This window comes from Chrysochloris asiatica, unplaced genomic scaffold, assembly GCF_000296735.1.
Source record: "Chrysochloris asiatica unplaced genomic scaffold, ChrAsi1.0 scaffold00534, whole genome shotgun sequence".
NCBI classification, from domain to species: Eukaryota; Metazoa; Chordata; class Mammalia; order Afrosoricida; family Chrysochloridae; genus Chrysochloris; species Chrysochloris asiatica.
Window position 1 is genome coordinate 240,535 of NW_006409052.1, and position 5,908 is coordinate 246,442.

A 5,908-nucleotide genomic window follows, 5' to 3' on the forward strand; every position below is an offset into this window, starting at 1 on the left:
TTTGCTTTTGAATACTTTAAAGAGGTCTTATGCAGAAGTCTTTCCTAATGCAATATGTTGTCTTCTTTTTTTTTTTTTTTTTTCCAGTTCATACATACATGATTCGTTTTAATCAAAACATGGTTAAACATGTCTCTACAATCAGTGGACAACTGCAGACAAGTTCTCTCAGCAATAACTTGTCTTAGTCCATTATGGTACCTTCAAAAAAAAAAGTCACAACAGCAGCTTTACAGGGAATCTGCTGGGTCAATTAAATTCAAGGCAGAGAGGCCAACTCAGAAGGTTATGGTGATTTCTTTTTTGAATTTCAAAGGGGTTATCTTGATTGATTTTCTTGAAGGACACAAAAGCATGATAGTCATTTACTATGAAGGCATTTTAAGAGAATTATAAAGCATTGGTGAAAAAAGGCCAGGAAATTTGTGCCAAGGAATGTTTCCCATCACAACAATGCACCCGCTCATTCTTCAAGGGTAGCAAGGGCCATTCTATGAGAATTTTATTGGAAAACCTTATCCAATCCACCCGACAGCCTTGATCTTGTCCCTTCAGACTTCTTTTTGTTCTCAAACTCAAAGAACATTTCAAAGGAACATGATTCGAGTCCCCTAAGGATGCCCAAATTGCCATTTTGACTTGGTATAAATAAGAGCACAACATTCTTCAGAGAAGGATTAGAGAAATGGAAACATCACCTTTACAAGTGTATAGACTTAGATGGAGTTTAAACAATAATGCCTCTAGGAAGCCATTTCTGACCTGTCTTGAACCTTTCCACATGCTGTTTCCAGTACCATTCCTAGGCATCTCCAAAGCATCCTGTACATAACCACTTGCTATCATTCATTTTTGTAATGGTCTCTCAACTTGTTTTCCTGTTTCTGCCTATCCCTTTCCCTACAAGTCATTATCCTTATAGCAACCAGATGATCTTGTTAAAAATCTAAGTCAGTTCATGACAGTTTTCTACTGAGGACTCTCCAGTGACTTCCCATCTCAAGGGAAATAAAATTTAAAGTATGAAGCGCTATGCTTTCTGCTTATGTTCACACCCCTTATATCAGACCTCTTTTTCTGGTACTCTCTCCTATGCTCAAGTTGCTTAGGTCTCACCTACCTCCTTGTACACCTACTCTTTGCTAATCAAGATAATAAGTTGTTATCTGACATTTTGCATTTACAACAATAGTAAAAAAATCTACTATCCGACTATTTTGTGTATTAACGATGTATGCCTGGCAGTAACAAATACTCAAGTGTGAGGCAAGAGTACACTAGTTGTGATCCTTAAGGGTATGTGTCAACTTGGCTGATTCATGATTCTCAGGGGGTTCACAGTTATGTAATGATATAATTCAGCAATTAAGTAATGATGTAGTCATTCTCCAATTTCTGGTCTGATGTCTTCATCCTCTGGTGTTGAATAATGCTGATTTTCACATAATGACCTAATCTTTGGAACCAGGTTGAATAATGATCATATGGATCACATGAGAAATGGGTATAGTCCCTCAGGTAGGCTCCCATTCAGGGTCACTTCCTAGAATATTTTTCCTCCAGATACTTTGTGGTTTCCTCCCTCTCCTGCATTAGGTCATTGCTCAAATTTTACCTTCTTTTAGAGGTCTTCCTTAATCATGTTATTTAAAAGTGAATTCTCCCCCACCCCCAAAATAAACCCAGAGGGAATAGAAGTAAATACTGTTGAATGATAATGCACACAGGAGATTGTAATCATTGCAATGAAACAATGAGTGTAAAACTGATGTTCCCCCATGTCAACTCAACTCACAATAAAAACTTGAAAAAAAAAAAAAAAAAAGGAATGCAATGGAAAAAAAAAAGTGAATTCTATCCCTACCCCAACGCTCTCTATATCCTACTTCCTTGCTTTTTACACCCCACCTTCACCCCTGTTTCATAGCACCTATCACCTTATAACATTTATTGTTGTTCAGTGCCGTGGAGTCAATCCTGACTCATAGCAACCCTATATACAGTTCCAGAGGAATGGCTGGTGGGTTTGAACCAATGACTTTTTGTTTAGCAGTCCAGGGCTTATCCTATAGCACCACACCAGGACTCAATACTATATGTTACACATTTTACTTATTTATTTGTTTATAGTCTGTTTCCCAAACTAGAATGTAAGTTCTGTAAAAATAAGACTATCCATATGTTTTATTATTGTGTTTTCAGGATTTGCTGTTGTTAAGTACTGTTGGGTCAGTTCTGACTCACAATGACCCTAAGTACAACAGAACAAAACACTTCCCTGCCTGAACCATCCTCCTGTTATTATGTTTGAGCCCAGTGTTGCTGTCACTGTGTCACTCCATCTCGTTGGAGGTCTTCCTCTTATTCATTTACACTCACTGAACCAAGCATGATGTCCTTCATCACACAGTGATCCTTTTTGTTCAAAGAACAAGAGGTAAAGAGCCTCACCATCCTCACTTCTAAGGAGCATTCTGGCTGTTCTTCTTCCAAGTTAGAATTGTATGTTCTTGTGACAGTCCATGGCACTTCCAATATTCTTTGTCAACACCATAATTCAAATGCATCAATTATTTTGCACTGTTCCTTATTCATTATCCAACTTTTATATGCATATGAGGTAATAGAAAATACCATGGCTTGGGTCAGGTGCACCTTAGTCCTCAAATTGACATCTTTGCTCTTTAACACTTTAAAGAGGTCTTTTGAAGCAGATGTATCCTATGCAATACATTGTTTGATTTCTTTTTTTTTTTCTTTTAATAAATGTTTTATTGTGAATTATGTGATAGTTTACACGGGATACCATAGGTTTTACATTCATTCTGTCATATATCATTTCATTGCCATAGTTACAATCCTGTCCATGCATCATCAACCAACCAAAGGGTATACCCTGCAAGCCTGCCCCCACCCCCACCCCCCATCAGCACACGACCCCTTTCCCTCTCTGGATCTCAAGTCCCCAGCCTCTCCATCTCTCTGTGTCATCGTCTCTGCCTCCATCTCAGGCATCACTACTTCTCTGGGTAGGGTCCCGCTCTCCATCTTCTCCATTGTTGGTCCCAGGGGCCTCCTCTCCTAGACTGAAAAGTTAATCACTCCCCTCCTTGCTGTAAAATGTCCACCTTTACATTTCCATTCCTCACAATCAGTCCTGATAACAATTATTCACTAATGCATCACAAAGGACCATCTGCGTTTAATTTCATCAGCCCTTGCTAGACAGGTTGGATACTACTCACTGGAGACTCTACTTTGCTCCACGCCCTCTGGATCTAGGTTCCCTCTTGAAAGCTTGTAAGCCAGTCACTTCTTGTCTTTTTAGTCCCCCACCCACCCACTTTTTGGGTAGCCAATGTCCAAGTTACTCATCCCTGTCTATGCTTTGTGTGGAGTGGGTGGGAATGATTCTTGCAGTGAGGATTTGTTTTCTCTTTTGAGCTACTGAATTCATAGATGTAGGTCGTGTTCATCGAATTGTATCAGATGATGCTTTTTTTCCCTCTTCTTTTTCTTTGGGCTGAGCTCTGATCATCCAGTCATTAGAGCCAGGTCAGGTGGGTAGTATCTACAAGTGTGGGTGTTGTTGTGCATATGCCCTCTCTTCTTATCAGCTGGACACTACACTCTCCACTCTAGTCCTCTGTGGCTATGTCATTGACTCTGGGCCCAAGAGTCCCCAGGTCTTGACACACCACTGGCCAACCAGGTCTCCACCCAGGTTCACAGGAGTCTATTGAACACTGTAGGGCTTAGTATGATGCTTCATTGCTGTTTTTCCCTTACTTCCCATTATGGGTGACGTGTGTGGTTGCCAATCAGAGCATGTACTCCCATTGCTTCTTAGTCTTGGAAGAGGATTTGCACTGAGGGGATCTGACCACTTGCCTTGATATCTCCTGGGCAAGCAACTTGCTTGTTCTTATAGTAACAGTCAGTCTGCCTCTATTGTTTTGTATTTTTCCTGTAGGTCTTTCTTTCAAGAAGTATCTTCTGTTCTTCTAGCTACTCCAGGCTGGATTGCTCGTCCTTTCAAGTGGAAATTTCCCATCTCTGAAGGTCTGGATGTGGTTCAGGCTTCCACCTATAGTCTTATGTAATGCAGAGGCTCCTCAGGCAACCTCCTTCACTGGGCACGTTGTAAACCTATTTTAGGTATTCAAATCAGCTATAGGCAGAAGACGGACTTACAAGCTTTCTATGGTGATATTTCTGGCTATTCCTTTCTCTCCTTTCTATTTTATAATATAACTCACGGGACACCAAGATTCAAAAGACAGCCAAGTATTTTAACATTATTCCCCTCTTTTCCCCATTCCAACCATGTTCCAATATCTGTATCCCAGAGCTCTATTGTTCCAAGGTTGGGCCTACATCATTATTTACCTCTGTCCCATTTAGCTCATTCACATCTGCCTAGTTGTTCTCCCATCTGCTTTGTTCTTCCATTCCCCTCTCCCTTCTTGTATATTGCCTCCCTCCCTAGCACCCAAAATATACTGTGTCTAATCCATACCCTGTGCTCCTCCTTCCCCTCCCTCCCCTAACCCTATCCCTACGTTCCAGCAACCTGCTAAGAATCCACTTTAGTGGATTAGTATCGGTTCTTTTACTTAGTCTTTTACAGTACTGGTACTATGCAGTATTTCTCCTTTTGTGACTGACTAATTTCACTCAACATACTGTCCTTAAGGTTCATCCATGTTAGGTAGTGGCATGCAGCTTCTTTGTTATTTTCCAAGGTAGCATAATATTCCATTGTGTATATGTACCCCAGTTTGTTTACCCATTCTTCAGTTGATGGGCACTTTGGCTGTCTCCATTTTTTGCTATTGTAAATAGTGCAGCTATGAACATTGGTGTGCATATATTGTCCCGTGTTGTGCTTCATATTTCTTGTGGGTAAATACCAAGTAGAAGAATTGCTGGATTGTAAAGTATTTCTATTTTTAACCTACTGAGGAAGAGCCATATTGCTTTCTAGAGAGGTTGGACCATTTTGCAGTCCCACCAGCAATGCAAGAGTGTCCCAGTCTCTTCACATCACCGCTAGCATCTTTTGTCCTCAACTTTTTTGATCTTTGCTGTTATTGCTGGTGTGAGATGATATGTTTGTTGTTTTGATTTGCATCTCTCCAATGGCAAGTGATCGTGAGCATTTCTTCATATGCTTGTTGGCTGCCCGGATCTCCTCCCTGGTGAAGTGTCTCTTCATATCCTCTGCCCATATTTAACTTAGGTTATTTGGCTTATTTTTGTAGATGTGTAGTATTTTCCTATATATTTTAGAAATGAATCCCTTATCTGACATGTTGTTGCAAAAGACTTTTTCCCAGTCTGTGGGTTCCCTTTTTATTCTCTTGGTGGAATCTTTTGATGCACACAAGTTTTAAATTTTAAGTATGTCCCACTCATCTATTTTGCCACTTTTTGTTTGTGTACTTTTCAAAATGTGTGGTAGTCTGTATATGCCCTGAATCAGCGCCCTCACGTTCGTCCCTATTTTTTCATTGATGATCTTCATAATTTGGGGATTCACATTTAGATCTTTAATACATGTTGAGTTCATTATTGTATAGGGCATGAAGCAAAGGTCTTGTTTCAGTCTTTTACATATCGCTCTCCAGTTCTGCCAGCACCATTTGTTAAAGAGACTCTCTCTTCCCCAAGCAATGTGCCTAAGCACTATATCAAAAATCATTTGGCTGTAAGTGGTTGAGTTAATATCTGGATTCTCGATTCTGTTCCATTCATCAGTATCTCTTTCATTGTACCAGTACCAGGCTGTTTTGACCACCATAGCCATGTAGTAAAGTTTGAAATTGGGGAGTGAGAGACCTCCAACCTTGTTCTTCCTTTTAAACAGTGCTTTACTTGTCCTGGGTCTCTTTCCTTTCCATATAAA